Source organism: Pteropus medius, unplaced genomic scaffold (assembly GCF_902729225.1).
Source record: "Pteropus medius unplaced genomic scaffold, Ma_sr-lr_union100, whole genome shotgun sequence".
NCBI classification, from domain to species: Eukaryota; Metazoa; Chordata; class Mammalia; order Chiroptera; family Pteropodidae; genus Pteropus; species Pteropus medius.
This window is the reverse complement of record NW_024344253.1, coordinates 920389-938378: the sequence shown is the minus strand read 5'-3', so window position 1 is coordinate 938378 and position 17990 is coordinate 920389.

Genomic DNA, 17990 nt, shown 5'->3' with positions numbered 1-17990 from the left:
AACACATATATGCACTTGTTTTTAGAGCAAACACTATATTTAGATCAAAATAGCATGTATGTGGTAGAAATTAGTACTAATTACACTAATATTTATCTTTTAATAGTAAAGTTGCTCAGGAGGCAAGAAAAATCCTTTGTACTAATCAAATATCAACTACTTATTCAGTGCAGAACACAAAACAGGAAAACATGGTTCTGCCACTTTTTTGAGCAATTCCTTAAATAGCTCAGAATCGCATTTTCCTCATTGGTAAATAAAGATGATAACATGCACTCAGCAAGCTCAGAGAGTTTCTGCAGGAAAGACAATAGATACCATTTCAACTCTAAAGCATAATCCAACATGTATTTATTACGCCTGGCATCACCCTGGCAACATGGACGTAGCTCTCAGACTGATGGAAGAAATGATACATCATTTATCATTGTAACACACCATGGTAAATGAATGCATATACTCACATATAAATGAAGACATTTATTAAGAGATATATTCATAACGTTCAATAGGAGCAGAGCCTCCAGTGATGGAGTATTAAAGGAAACCTTGGAGAGAGTGACACTTGAGTTGGGTCTTAAAGAAACTATAAAGCATTATATACACATTAAGAATGCCCTACTAAATCAAATTTTATGATTGCTGAGGAAAAATGATATATAAATAATAATATAAATATAATATAAACATAGAAATAATTTAATAATGTAAATAATATAAAATACAAATTGGTTTATACATTGCAATAATGTTAATTAAATATATAGTCCATTTAAAATGCAGACATTGTCACAAGGAAAGAAATATAAAATCCAACTAAATACTAAAGGAGATACAATTAAAATATAAAGACACAAGTAGAAAGGAAAACTTTAAGATAGATACACCATGTAAATAGTAATCATAAAATAGCTGGAATGGCTATATTAACATCAGATAAAATAGACTTAAAGATGAAGAATATCATCATAGATAATGATCATTTCAAAATGATAAAAGGGTGAATTTATCATGAAGGCATACAACCAAAAATCAAAACATATGAATCAAAAATTGATAGTCTAAAGAGAAAATAGACAACGCTAATGTCATAACTAGATATTTTAACATTTATTTCTTGGCAACTAATCGAGCAACCACGCAAAAATGTAATAAAGGCATAAGTGATCTGAAAAATACTATCGACCACCCTGATTTAATTGATATTTATGGAACACCATACCCTATTTTCAGTTACACATGGTGTGTATATTCATGTAATGTTGATCACAGTGACTTACTGAAAAAGACATGTGTTGGATAAACTTCATTCAGACATGTGTCATAGGCTATTGGCAGAATTCGATGTTAATGAATCTGCAATATATATTAAATAAGATATCTTTTAACAGAAACAAACATAAAATTAGTTTATGTATAGATTGGCTGATGAAAATATAGGAACCTAACACTTTATTCCCTTAAGAGTCATGGTTCATAGTGGTAATATAAAATAGTACAAAAAGATCTGGCAGTCTGTTATAAAACTCAACATACCAGTAATTCCGCTTGTCGGTATTTACCCAAGAAATACAAACATTTGCATAGCAGCTTTATTCACAATGGGCAAAAACTGGAAATAGGACAGGTGTCTATCGACAGCAGAATGGATAAAGAAACAATGATATAATTAAAGAATGGAATAATACTCAGTAACGTGAAAGAAAAGTTACTGAACTCACAACTCATAACATGAATCTCAAAAATACGGTAATTGAAAGAAAACTTACACAAAAAATGCAAACCATATTATTTCATTTACATGAAATTCAAACCCAAGTGAAATTAGTATATAGTGGGGAAAAAAAAAAACAAAAGTGCTTCTCAGTGCTTTCAGGAAACAGTTTATAAACAACAAAAGAAAATCAGTGTTCCTATCTTTTAGTCACATCTAATATTCTAATCTCATATGCTATTATTAAAAAGAACGATTCTACTTTTTCTATAGAGTTGGATGCAACTAAATTCTGAATATTACCAAAAGCAAATTCAATTTCAAAAGATAAAGTTGTCCTGCCACTGAGAATTTTTTTAAATCCTAAGTTTTTTAGGCAATCTCCAACAGAAGGTCATGAAATAGTCAATGCAGTATAATTCAAATAAGTGTATAACCCCACCTTAAAGAGCATGACAGAAACCCCCTCCTTCTTCTTCCCTCTAATCTCTATTTCACTCTCTTTCTGCCATTAATCAATAAATATTTCAGCATTAGTTTAGGTGCTGAAGAGAAAAATTCGATATTATTCCAGGCATTGAAAACACAGTTAAGTGGAAGAATCAAGTATTTGGAAAATATAAGTTATAATTCAACACAGCCTGGACAGAATATTGTTGTTTACATATGTAAATTTTAATGTCATTTTAAACCTATCACATTATTTTGTATTCATATTTAGTAAATACATGTCAACCTCTCACCTTTAATATCTTTAACTTTCTTTATATTTTTGTCCTAATTATTTATCATTTCTCAAGTATTCTATCCACCAGCAACCATTTTGTGGATAGTTAAGACTTAACACTCTCCTTTTTTTCCTAAATTAATGAATATTTCTTTCCTCTTCCTCATAATTGTCACTGTGATCACTCAACTCCATACCTCAGGTTAATATTTTTTTGACTTCTCTCTCTTTTATGTCTCACATTTGTTTAATGAACAAGTATAAATAATTATTCTCTTCACCATGTGATTAACAATTTCCATTATAAATATAATACCAATTGATACTCATAGAGATTATATAATAAATCAACAAGAATAATTAAATCTCCATACATTTGGAAATTTGTAAATATTCCATTAAACAATTAATGTGTTAATGAAAAGATTTTTTAAAAAGAAAATTATAAAAGCAAGCTAAGTTTAGAGAAAGATTGATGACAGTCAGAACTGTACCAATGGTAGAAATCAGTTGAGTGAGAAAGGGCAGCTTAGGCTACATCTGTAAAAAAAAAAAAAGTAAAGAAAGAAAAGGAATGGAAGTATATGCCTAAATATTAATAATGGTTAATTCTGGGTGAAGGCATAGATTCTTGCTATTGTAGTCTTTGGAAGTTTTGTATTTTTCAAATTTCAAAAAGAGAGAATGAGAAAGAAAGGAATAGAGAGAAGAGGGAAAAGAGGGAGAGAAGAGGAAGGAAAGAAAGAAGGGAAGGGGAAAGAAAGGAGGAAGGAAGGGAGAGAGACAGAAAGGAAGAAAGAAGTAGGTAGTAGTTAGGGAAAGAATTAAAAACATGTATCAAGATTCATATGGAGAGGAGTTACTAAATAAGTATACTCAAAAGGATTGGATAATTGGATAGGAGTGTAAAGAAAGCAAAGAGATTTTTAACTTGGTTACTGGTCCATGTGTTGTTGCCATTAATTCAGCATCTCAGGAAGACAGAAAGAGTAACCATTTATGAAGAAGATGTAGGAGAGCAGCCAGGTTAGTGTTAAACATGTTGTATTAGAAGTACCTATGGGATGGCTAGGTGAAGCTGTCCAGGAAGACTTTGGAACTTACAGTCTGAAGTTAATGAACAAGCATTATGTTGATGTTATGAATGTGAGAATAATCAGAAGTGATAGTAGTTGAATCCTTAACTCGGGATGAGTTTTTCAGGAAGCCCATTTAGATAAATGGTACCTATGGAGAAATATGAAAGCAACTACAATCATGTGAAAACAAAATTACATAGTGTGGTCCAGTATGGCTCTGGATCTGTAGTGTTTGGAGTTAAATCTCAGCTTGTTATTAGCTTCTGACCTCAGACACAAGAAACCTATATTTGCTTCAGTAGTCTTGTATATAAATGGAAATAATAATAGTGCTTAATATAAAACATTCTTAAGAATCAATGAGTTAACACATGCATATCACTTAGAAATTTGTTTGATATACAGTAAGCACTTAACACATGTTAATCATTAAATTTACCCCTTTGAGTATCTGAAGGAAGCCATTTATTTCTCCCATGAGAATACTACATACAAAATTCAAGAGCAATTCAAGAAATTGATAGATCTCCTAGGGTCCACCCACAGAATCCAAGTTAAATGCTCTTGTTGTATAAGAAGAAAACAGGACCAAGAAAGGAATCCCAATATTAGTGAGTAGGCAGAAAATTTAGATGATCCTCCTAGGTTATGATTTCTATCCATTTCAAATGTATCTCTCTTATAGAGTTCACCACCACCTAATGTGGCAAGTTAACTCTGCAGCCTAGTTTCAAGGGCCTTACCACTTCGTCTAAGTTCCTTTGTATCCCCACAGCAGTAATCATATTCATCTTTCCTATCTCTCCTCTTCTAGGAAGTTAGACAACTTGCCAAATCCCTCACATTTGATTTTGAGAGTTTCCACGACCCGCATTTTTTCCTCCAGAGTCCAACTTTTTCTGATCTTTTAAGTCTAAAGCATTCTTCAGACTTCAACTGTTGCAAGAAATATTTCCAAATTAACCCCACCCTCTTAGTCATCATGAATTTATACTGTCCAAATTGATGGATCCTGTCACATCTGTCACCATTTTCTTTCATGATCTGTATTAATACCTAGTGAAGAGTAATTGTCTATTTAAATCTACTTACATAGAAACACTTAACATGTGTCTACTTAAATATATTTTAAAATAAATTTAACAAACAAAGGGGCCAAAGAGGGAAAGAAGCACCTCGAGAAAATAATATCCTGAGTCTCTCCTAATATGAGTAGTTAAAAATAAGTCAATATGGAAGTTTTTTTTCAAATTGTCTCAGCATAAGTCCCTTTTTTCTTTATTCTATGTCCTGCAGTCACGATATTACATTATCAAAGACTTCATTTATTTCAGGTTTTAAAAAGCCAACTGACCTAGATACCAAGTCTTTCTAAAAGAGCTATATTGGAACTCCCTGACACAAAAGACACTTCTATTTTACATTTCATATGAAAAGCAAATTATCATAGTGAATAGACCTCAAAGAATGCATAATGAATACAATGGTCAAAGTCCATGTACATAACATGTGCATTTTTTTGTGTGTCTACCATGTCACTTTTGAAACAAGCCTTTCTTTAAAACGGTTACTTTAGAAAATCCCAATGTATTGAATAAAAATACCTTGCACGTAGCATTTTGGAATTTATCCTCTATATTCTATCTCTGGTCATGGTAGAGCAAATCCTATATTCACAGAAATAGAGAAAATTATCTGAACTAATAGAGGGGAGCAGAGGTGGAGATATTCCTAAAAGATGAACCTCTTTTTCTGTCTTTAGAAAATGTATACTTACATGCAACTGCACTTTTACTATAGGTGAGGAAGAATTGCCTATGGTGTTTACAGTCAGCTGGGATGCCTGGAGTGTTAATGTTCACAGAACACTTTTAATTAAGCGGAGTAGGTATTTATGTCAACAGGAAATAAGAAAGAAGACTTGCCAAGGAAAGTTGAGAGCTTTCACATGTTTCCCATTGCAGACTTGATTTCTCACCCAAACCAGTAGGATAATTTGTGTACTTTGGGGGATATTTTAGGAAATCACCATGACCAATGAGTACATGTCATCCAAGAAGGCTCAGACATTCAGATTTTTCAGTATTTTCAGCTAGTTTTGAAACCAAGTGGAAGAAAATTAACCTCTCTTTAGACTTTTCTTTGCCTCCTTCCAGATCTGTCCACAAATCTGCTACAGTTACTAAACTGCTTGTTATTAATCCCGGCATTCATCCTGGTGCTTTCTTATTATTCCACTTTTTTCTCTCTGATCTTGGCAGCTTTTTCCTCCTCTTCCTCCTACAAAATATCACATACAATAAGGGAGGCAGAGCTTTTTGTTGAGTTTTTCTGTGCCCTACTTCTGCAGCTGGCACCTCATCTCCCGCTGTACTAAATCGACACTTCTGGAAGTAGCAGCTTCGGAGTGACTGACGAGAGCCATTGGTGCCCAAGTGTCAATTTAGTGCAGCAGGGGATGGAGGAGCAGCTGCAGCAGGAGAGAGACCTTATTTCATACTTAGAAAACATTGCGAAAAAATGCCAGAGGGAGAAGAACCTGTTTGGAAAATAGAAAGGATAAGAGTAAAAAAAGAGAAGGCAAGGGAAGCAGAAAGGATAATGGGCATGGGGAGAGAAAATAAATAAATTGAAAAATAAAAGTTAAAAGAAGAACAAGTGAAAGGAATGGCAAAGAAGAATGAATAAAAGGCACTGTTTTCCTAGGGTTATGTATTTTATTTCTCTAAGTTTAGAAATTTCTTTTACAGAGTAAACATGTCATATACAATATGAAGCTACCATCTGTTTACACCTTCCAAAAGAAAAATAAATAAACAAATAATGAAACCAACAAATTCTGAGCTGTTTACTACCTAACGTTGAGTCATTGATAAGGTTCTGTGTCTCAGCAAGAGTATATATATATATATATATATCCCCAACATATATATTATATATATCATATTATATAATACGGCCAAGAAATAGTACTGAGATTTATAACTTGTAGACCAATGTGCATTATCAACACAGAAAAAAGGGGGGAGGGAATTAATTGAGTTGAAAACAAGAGAATGCATTATAAATAAGTTTTACTAAAGCAATATTAATTTTTCCATTTCTTTTTTATTTTAATTTCCCATCATATTCACACACAAGACTATGTCTGGAACAGACACTTCTCATAAACACTACACTCTTGGTAGTGGCTGCTAATGTTTCTAGACATGAAGGCAGATATTTCTAAAAACTCATTAAGAGAGGATTACAAGTTGCTATACACACATACATAAATATATACATATGGGCATATACATGTATTAATTCATGAGTTATTTCTAATTTGAACACTCTGGTTTCTCTACGGCATTACGTAGCCAACCTCTAACTTCTCAAAAAACAAAATAAATATTAGAAAATGCTTTCTGAAGTTTATTCAATCTTCTTAAAGAATTAGTCACATAACAACTCAAGTCAGTCCAAAACTAGTAATTATGACTGTTTGACTGAGTCAACTGTGACAGTACCTAAACTAGCTTGGTTTGCACATACAACTGCAGATGATTCAACGTTTTGTAGTCTCCTGTGAACAGTCTTTCACCTCCTTGATTAAGTTTATTTCTAAGTATTTTATTCTTTTTGGTGCTATTGTAAATGGGACTTTTTAAAATTTCCTTTTCAGATCGTATGTTGTAGAAACATAATTAATTTCTGTAAGTTAATTTTGTATCCTGCAATTTTACCAAATCTGTGTATTAGTTCTAACAGGTTTTTTGTGTTTTCTACATATCAGATTATGTCATCTGCAAACAGAGATAATTTACTTTTTCTTTTCTGACTTGGATACCTTTTATTTCTTTTTCTTGCCTAATTGCTCTAGCTAAGACTTTTAGTACAATGATGAATATAGTTTTGGAAACTGGATAGCTACATGCAAAAGAATAAAATTGGACCCTTATCTTATGCCATACACAAAAATCAATTCAAAATGGCTTTAAAACTTAAGCATAAGACCAGAAACTGTCAAATTCCCAAAAGAAAGCACAAAATAAAAGCTTCTGGATACTAGTTTTTGCCATGATTTCTTGGGCATAATATCAAAAGCACTGGCAACAAAAACAAAAATAGTCAAGTGGGACCATATCAAGCTAAAAGATTTATGCACAGCAAAACAGCTCCATTAAAAAAAAAAAAAAACACTTAAAAATAGGCAAAGGACCTGAATAGACATTTTTCCAAAGAAGCATACAAATGATGACTAGATACATGAAAAGGTGCTCAATATCACTAATCATCAGGGAAATGCAAATCAAAACCACAGTGAGATATAACCTCATACCTGTTAGGATGACTATTTCATACATATATGAGCAAGAAAGAGAGAGAGACAGCAAGCATTGGTGAGGATGTAGAGAAATTAGAACTCTTAAATACTCTTGGTGATAATGTAAAATGGTATAGTTGCTATGGAAAACAATATGGAGGTTCTCCTAAAAATTGAACTGACATGTGATTTAGGAATTCCACTTCTGGGTATATATCCAAAGAATTGAAATTAGGATCCTGAAGAAATTGCATTCTGTGTTCATGCAGCGTTATTCACAAAGCCAAGAAACAGAAACAATTTAAATGTCCATTGACAGGTGAAAGGGTAAAGAAAGTATATATATGTATATATACATATATATACTTATATATATACATATATACATATATGTGTGTATACATATGCAATGGACTATTTTATTCAGCCTTAAAAAATAAGGAAATAGTACCACTTATGACAACATGGATGAACCAGGAGGACATTATGCTAAGTAAAATAAGCCAGTCTCAGAAGGACAAATACTGTATGATTCCACTTATATGAGGTACCTAATATAATCGAACTCATGGAAGTGAGAATAGGGTGGTGGTTGCCAGGGGATGAGGACCAGAAGAAATGGGGAGTTGCTGTTCAGTGGGTATAAAATTTCTGCTGTATAAGATGACTAAGGTCTAGCGATCTATTGTACAACATGGCACCGACAGTTATCAACACCGTATTATGCACTTAAAAATGTGTTAAGAGGACAGATCTTGTGTTAAATATGTTTTAACACACACAAAACCCGGGATATATGGAAACTTTCAAAGATGATAAATATGTTTATTACCTCGATTGAGTGATAGCATCACAGATGTATGCATATATTCAAACTCATCTAACTGTATACATTAAGCATGTGCAGCTTTTTTGTATTATCAATTATACCTCAATAAATCTGTATAAAAACTCGGGCAAAGGCATTGAGTAGACATTTCTCAAAAAAAGATATACGAATGGCCAATAAGCATTTGGAAAATGCTCAACATTACTAGCCATAAGGAATGCAAATCAAAATAACATGAGGGACCATTTTGCACCCACTAGGATAGCTCAAGCCAAAAAGACAGATAACAAAAGTGTTGATGAGGATGTAGAGAAATTTGAATACTCATACACTGCTGGTGAGAATGTAAAATTGTGCAACTGATTTGGAAGACAGATCAGCAGTTCCTCAAACGTGGACACCTGGAGCTACTCTAGAGACTAGCAATTTCATTTCTGGGAAAAATGGAAACATATACCCACACAAAACCTTGTGTACAATTGTTCATAACAGCATTGTTTATAAAAGGCAAAAATTGGAAATATCACAAATATTTACCAGTAGGTGAATAGATGAATAAAATGTGAAATGTCCATACAATGGAATATTCAATCATAAAAAAATGAAGCACCAATACACTGACGAACCTTAAAAGCATTATGCTAAGTGAAAGAAACCAGTAACAAAAAGACTGAATATTTTTTTATTCTCATTATATGAAAAACCAAGAATGGGCATATCTGTGGATGCAGAAAGTAGACTAGTGGTTGCCTAGGGCTTGGGGATAAGGATATGTGGGGCATAGGGAGTGACTGCTGAGGGGTACCAGTTTTCTTTTGGGGATGATAAAAACGTTTTAAACTTAGTAGTGATGATTGTGCAACTCTGAATATACTGAAATCATTGAATTGTGCACTTTAAATGGATAAATTTTATGGTATGGGAATTATATCATATTAAAGATTATTTTTTTAAAATTGGAAAAACTATTAATTAGTTAATAAATACTGATGATGGTTTATATTCATCGAACTTCTACAAATTCCAAAATAGACATTCAATTAATACTTGTAGATGTGAAAGTTGTTTTTTTTTTTAATTCAGGAAAAAAAGGCAATAAATACAAATTATAGGTAGATTAAATATTAATTTTTTATTCAAAAATCATTTAGTGAACACCCATTCACCCACTATATGCCTAACACTGAACATAAAAAAAAAAAAAAGGCGATAAAATGTGGTTCTTGAGTAAGGAAGAAAAGACTTCAACACAATACATTTTAGAAAGTAGTAAATACCATAGGAGAGGTTAGTGTCACAGGAGTTAAGGATCGGCTGGGCCAGAGAGTTGTCACGGAAAGCTCATAGAAAGAAGTTGATCTTGAGCTGGAACATACTATAAGGCTAGCGTTTAGATGTCTGGAAATGAGGCAAATGAAGATGGAGGCAGACAGAATAAGTTGAGTTCTACTGTTTTGCTTACATTTTGCAACATTGAAGATACATAAATTGGTCTATGAAAGATTTGATGATAAGCCTTCCCATCACATGGGATAAATGTGCATTTTGCAAAGCTGTGGCAAAATTCTCCTATCTCTTGTTCTAATTCTAATAAACTTACTGCAACACTTTTCAGGTAGGTTGTAACTTAGAAAAGAGATGATCCAGATATCAGATGAAAGGAAATCAATAAACAGGTAAAGGGAAGTGAAATCTAAGATACAAAGAGAGAAAATAGAATTTTTGAGAAGATAATATTCAGACTAGATACTATCTCAATACAATATTTCTGCTCAGAAACTCTTTTCAACGAGATAGTCAATTTCTCTGCTGGTCTTATGAAAGGCCAAAATTGGTTTGATAATATTTATTTTAATAATCATTTTCTGAATATTGCTTGGCGGACAATGCTTTATTTCTCAAATATATGAAAGACTTAAATAATGGTCACATTTCAGGCAGAAGAAACCTCTAAGATTTTTTGGTACAATTCAAAAGATTATTTCTTTTAAAATATCTAAAAGTAATGCCACTTACACTGCCTTCTTTGAAGGTAACTTCAGCATTGCCTCTCAGGCTCTCATTTACCCAGTGGGGCAGAGATGGGACAATAGTCAGTATCTCTGTCTTAGATATTTATTCAAGCTAATTGACTTCCTTCATATCACACAATTTGTCACAGATCCACTTTTAGAATTCAGTCTTCTAACTTCAAGTCCAGTGGGTTTTCTATCAGACACTGCTGACTGTGGTTTGAACATTTATATATAGAAAAACCATAAGAAAAAAATTCTCAGAACATTGCTCTATTTATCCCTGACTCCTGTCATATCTGAGCTCTTGGGCCCCATTTACTCCCCCGCTGCCTTTCCTCCTCTCATCTAGCTTTAAGATTTCCCCTTTGAAGCTTAAATTCACTTTACTCTACTCCGGAAATGAAACTTTGCTTCTTCACGCTCTTTCTCTATGTATTTGGGGAACTAATACCTTCCAAAAAGAGATGTGCTGACATCAAAGGCGAGCCGGGCCCCTTTTGTGGACAGCGCACCTCACCGCCACGTCATGAGTTTCTGTCTGTAAGAGAAAGGAGAAACACGCTGCCATCCTAAATTCTCTACATTTTAAAGACAAGCAAACAATAACGGAAACCCATTGCCTTGCAAAAAGATAAGGTCATAGATTTATTAAACACTGTAGCATCCACCTGAAATCCCACAATTATAATGTGCATACATACGCTGACTTCAAATAAGAGGTGAATTGCCCAATAAATTCCTGAAAAATTAAAATATCCTTAGTAAAGCATGATCTTAGAATGAGGAACTAGAAAAGCTTATAATTGTCTTATTCTTTCCCTTTACTTATAATGAATATCTTTCATAGTTTATGATATATATATATATATATATTCTTTGTATATTCTTTTCCTATTTATTTACTTATTTATTTCGGCACAGTATGAAGGTTATTTAATTTCAATAGGTTATTTTGTATGATTTACATTTATTAGCACTATGGCAGATATGTTAGGTCTTCTGCTCTCTTATATGTTCTTTTGTTATTGTTTGGTTTGGTTTTCTATGATTATTTTTGTTTTATTTTTAATTTTTTGGACTTGAGTATATTTTCTTTGTTAAATAAATCAACAGTGTTTTGATTCTGTAATTTTAATAGAATGTCATTTATTATTATAGATTACATAGCCAGCTTTTTACTTCTTAACAGGATAAGTTACTGACTGACCTTAATAAATGCGAGGAAATAAGCATATTCATATTACCTACTTCCTTTCCATGCTTTGGTCTGCTTCGCAACTTCTATTTCTACATCTTCAGATTTTGTATCAATTATCATTGTGATTTGATAAAAATTTGCATTTAAATGATTCACCAGTCCTTTTATCCCATCACTTACCTTTTCCCGATTTTTAAATTTTAATTCATAACTGAGTTGTTTAGAATTACATTTTTAAGTAGAACTTTCAAAAACATTAGCAATGAGCAAAGCAATGCCTTCATGTTACCTTTATATCTAACTGCAGTGTGGGCTCTGCTGGGGAATAAGTGTCTTGAGTCAGTGCCCTTCAAAATTCTATAGTCTTATAGCTCCGCATTATCTAAGAGTGTGGGCCAGGACTGCAGGCACTTCAGGGTTCGACCAGGAGAGGATTTTTGACAAAGATGCTACAGTAATTCCATGAGAGAAAGAAAGTCTTTTAAACATATGATCATGGATAAACCGGATGTCCACATGGAGAAAATAAACCTTAATTTTTACCTGGAGAATAATGAACAAGAATGCTCACGGAGGAATCATGGTTTAATTTAAAGAGGGATTTCTTGTTCCATTTTTATTTTTAAAAATTCCATTTTATATAAAAATATACATATATTAGACACATACACGTACCTATGCATATACACACACAGACACACTCTTATACTTCTAGATTATGGATTGTAAATTTAGCAACTTTTCTGCTTTACAGGAGGTTTATTTATATTAACAAAATGGAAACAACCTAACTTTCCATCAGCAGGCGATAAGAAAAATAAATTGCAGTATACCTATAAAATGGAATCTTACTATAAAAGGAATGAACTGCTAATACATTGAAAACATGAATGTGCCTCAAAAGCATTGTGCTGAGCAAAATGAGTCAGATATAAAAAAGTACCCAGTATATGATTTCATTTATATAAAATATTAGGAAAATCAAATATAGTATACAGTGATAGAAAGCAGGTCAATAATTCCTAACTTTGGAGTTGGTGGAGGGCGAGGGATTGACTAGGCAGGGGCACAAAGGAATCTTTTGGGATAATGGAAATAATTTCTATCTTGATTGTGGTTAAATGGGCATGTGCAATTGTTGAACTGTGTACTTAAAATATGGATTTAATTGATTATAAATATACTTCAAAAAAGTTGATTTTAAAAATGAAATAAATGTAAATAGACTAAATGTTCTAGTGGAAAATCAAAGATTGGCAGATTAAATCTTAGAAATTCAGTATAGGCCATTTTTAAAAATGACATTTCCAAGACCAAGAGATTCAGAAACATTTAATGAAATAATCAGAATAAGACAGACAAACGTTAACAAAATAAAGGTGCTATAAACAATGAATTAAAGATGTAAATACTGACTTAGATGTCCGTGATAGGGTAAGTGGGAAAAAGGTGTCCCAGTGTATAGTGTCTTGTGGGTGTGTGTATTAGTCAGGGAACGACAAGAAAGAGCACACCGGTAAGGCCTAAGTGATGAGTATGAGATGAAGGACTGTTTACCCAGGAGCGGGCAGGGCTAAGGGACCACAGAAGGCACCTGGGACAGCAACAACAGGAAGCCACTGACATCCCTCTGTGGAAAAGGAAAAACCAAGGAACACAGCTTCAGCCAGCCTGGCAGCAGTGGAAGAAGGGACTGTGGTTGGGAGACTGGGAACAAAGGGGCAAATACTACTGCCTTCCGAGTCCTCCAATGCTTCTCCCAAGCCAAACCCTAGAAAATCAATCAGCGCAATTGGCACAGATGAGCCTCCCAGGCCATGGAGCTGGTATGAGGAGCACAGAGGACAATTGTAAAATGAAATCATGAGCTCAGTCACTGCTCTGTCAAACACAAACACAAAAAAATAAAAAAAGCAAAACAAAACATCAGAAATATCTCCCACTCATGCTCTTTTCATCTGTTCATTTATCTTGATATGTTTTTATGAACCCCAGTAAGGGACTAGAAAAACACAAGATTAGTAATATTGACTTAAGAAACGTTAGAATTTAAGAGAGATTGGAGAGGAAAGTATCTTTTATTTATTCATATCATTTTGTACGTTTCAATGGACATATATCACTTTTGTATTTTATGAATATACGTTGAAACACAAAGTTGAATTATACAGATTACCAACGTATAAACATGAATGTAAAATTAAATCTCACAAGAAACATAAATATTGATGGTGGTGATTCTGACTTGCCTTTTTTCCTCTATTAGTTCTCAAAATTTTCTCAAAAATATTTTCACCTTAGTTTTCCTCTTTTCATCAAAATTAAATTGACAGTAAAACTGAACAAATATTTTGTAGACTAATAAATGACATCATGTCTGAACTTAAAGTGACAATCCAGGACCTCTGAAACCATCTATGTGGGGCTGATGATGCAAGTGTTAAGGGTCATGGTTACATCTTTGAAAGTAGCTAAATTTAAAATTCATAGAAGTATATGAGTATGCGCATGTGTTATGCACATGCATAGGTACGTGTGTGTGTCTAATATATGTGTATCTTTATATAAAATGGAACATATTTTTATAAAAATGGAACAAGAAATCCTTCCTTGATTAAACCCTGAATCTTCTCTCTGGACATCCTTGCCTATTATTCTCCATTGTTCCTGACTAACTTCTTCTGTGGCCATCATTATCAATATTCTTCCTTGTCTGTCATTCTTCTTGGTTATAGCTGAAGTGAATGTTGCAGGGTGTGCCCTCTCTGGGGACAGAATAACTCATACAATCTGCTTTCTCTTGGAGCAAGCTTAGGATCTACTAGGTTTAGTATGGGCTTGTGGGATTTTGTCAATTTAGTTTAGTCAAAAGTTTGTAGGCTTCTATTTATTTATCATTCATTCAGTCAGTCAGTCAGTCATTCAAGACACAATGAAAACCCCTGATCCTAACATCCAACCCATAGATCTAAAACATTAAAATTAAGTTTTACCTCTGTGCTCTTTCTCTATGCATCTTCCTGACTTACTCAGAGGGAGTTAGCCACTATCTCAAATTCCGTGTTTATCATTTTCTTGCCTAAACACACACCCACATATACAAACTTGAACAATAGTTTTTAAATTAAAATTGTTTTTAATTTTATAAAAGGTCTTTATGATGAATGTAATCTTCTGCGGCTTACTTCTTGTGCTCAGGTACGATGTAACTATATTGTTGGAAGTATCTATAATTATTAATTTTCTATATTTGTAATATTTCATAGTGTAAATTTACCAAGTTTTTCCCTTTTTTCCTATCTATGATAGGTTCCACTTTTCTGCTATAATTAACAATATTGCTGTGCACATTTCTGTACACATCTCCTGGTGTAAGTACGCAAAAGTTTCTCTTGAGTGTGTACCTAGGAATAGAATTGCTGGGTCTCAGTTTATGTTCAGCTTTATAAGGCAAAAGCAAATCTTCCAATTTATACTCCTTTCAACCAAATTTGAGATATTCTTTAAGCCCACATCATCTTTAACAGAATCATAAGACTTCTTAATATTTGCCAAACAACTGAGTGGAAAATGGTACTGAATTTTGGTAACATTTTATTATTTGATAATTAACTATTTGTTTTCTTCTACTAAAATATAATCTTTATAAAGTCTGAAAAAAAAAACCTAGTAGGTTTCTGATCGATTTATTTTCTGTCACTTTTATGTGCCAGGAAGCATACCTAAAGTTTATTCTTAGACATAATTCTGAAACCAGATTGATTTATTTTCTTCTGGCCTCCCTGATCCTCTTTTTAATATAATGCCAAATATCTTTAGGCCATCTGAAATAAGAGGTGGAAAGATCACACTCTATCTGATCTCTTTTGTAGGACTAAATCTCTCTGTTCTCTGAGAAGTTTTACCAAGACTTTGATGCTCAAAGTACTTTTCAAATTTATCTCTTACTGTGTAAAGTCTCAGAACAATTCACCTTCTCCTAGCCTTGGGACCTCCAAATGTGGTCTCTCCGTTTCCTCTTATTTCTGCTTATAAACCCGTCAATTCCTTTTTGAGTTGATCTATTTTAATACTTCGCCAAAAGCAACCAATCGTGGCCAATATAAACAGTCTTATTATTTCCAGCCACATCTTCTAACACAGCAATTCTCAACTAGGAGCAATGTGTTCCCTCAGGGAGTATATGGCAGTGTCTGGAAATATTTCTAATTGGCATGACTAGGAAGATGCCATGGCATCTAGTGGGTAGAGACCAGGGATGCTGCTAAACATTCTACAATTCATAAGACAGCCTCCCACAACAAATAATTATCAGTCTAAAATGTCAATTGTTCTTCTGTTGAAAAATCCGAATCTAGACATACAGGATCAGGAAGTACATGGTCTGTCTTGTGACTTATTATAGGTGATAGTATTATGAAGTATTTTGCCATTGCATAATATGAGTTGCCAGTTTTCTATTTTTTTCCAATTATTTGTTCGCTGCCTCATGCTAAGTTAATGTTATAAATCGTAGATTTTTTTGTTACATTAATACCTTACTTTGAGGTAACAATTTTTGTGTCTAGGTTGGTCTGAGAGTATAAGAAAAATTCTATAATTTCAGTGACTTAACACAATAACAAAGGACATAATGTGGTTGTTTGTGGACAGTTAGCTTTCTTCCAAGGCATGACTCAAATACTGAAGTTTCCTATGTACCCTAGTATTTCAGACTCCTGTACTAGGAAGGCAGATGAAGAAAGAGAAAAAAATAAAAATAAAGAAGAACATGGGAGGATTTTTGGACCTGAAATGACTCCTATAATTTCTATTTACATGCTTTATCCTTGTTTGTTTCTGATGCTCGCAGAAGTGCCTCTTGGTAAGCTCTTTGACTTCTTAAAAAGAAATTACACTGTATTGTGTTTATTTCAAAGGTGCTAGGCTTTCAGAAGAAAATATCCACTAATCAAGGAGGAAAATAAAATTCCCAACTCTTGGATAGTTATTGCCAAGTTATATATGTTACTCTTCTTATATTTTCATTTCTATAACTCATTAGCATGTTATTTTTCAAATATATCAATACCTTCATTCACCGGCCTTTACGTTAGGCAAATCTGCTTATCTCTATTCTGACATATTTGTAGGTTTGTAGGTTTTAAAGCTAAATATTTAGAGGATAAATTTTGTCTCATAATGTCTGAGTTCTTGCTAGTCGTCAGTTGTTTCTCCATGTAGTCTTTATTCTAGCAAAATTATATTTTTTCTTTATTGACTTGAGTGAGGAGGATGCAAGAGTTTATGAATTCCCATGTCTAGAAAGAAGTCAGACTAGAGCTGTCATAAAAAGACTTACCTAATTCACCAGGCAATGTATTATCCTTATCTGTGGAAAGTGGATTATAGAGGTTTCTGATGGTGAATCTGTAAAGAAACTACAAAACACCCCACGAGAGAAAGAGTCAGCCGTTAGATATTTGCCACTCAGAGGACATTAGATGGGAAAGGGAGACAATAACAGCATCAGCAACTTAAACAGAACACTTTTCCCTTCTCATTATTTATTTAATAGGTTTGGTTTGAACACCACATGTGCCAGGCGCCATTCTAAAATCTGGGGACACGAGAGTGAGCAAAACAAAAAAAGATACTTGCCTTCTTGGAGCTTACGTTCTAATGGAAGAAAGGCAGGCAATAAACATGATAAGTAAATATATAGGATGATAAAAGATGGATTTAAAAATCAACAATGATCTTAAGTGAAATGTATAGGTAGTTTTCACTGGATAAAAACATGGAAGCGGAGAATATCCTTTCCGGAAAAGTGTCTCTGAAAAGAAAGGAGATACAAGTAACGAGGTCGATGGCCATCTTTTACTTTTCTTTAAAATAAGAGAGATTATTCTGTGTTTATATGCTCAGGGGGGAAAGTTTGAATGTACAGAAGAAAACGGTCAATTAGTGGAGTGAGAGTCCAGAAAAACTGAGAAGAGGTACAGTTTATAACAGCAGATTGAATTGTCCTTCACCAGGGACTTACTATGAAAAAAGAATTTCAATACTAGTAACTTTCCAGATCTCTCTCTCTGTCTCTCTGTCTCTCTCTGTCTCTCTCTCTGTCTCTCTCTGTCTCTGTC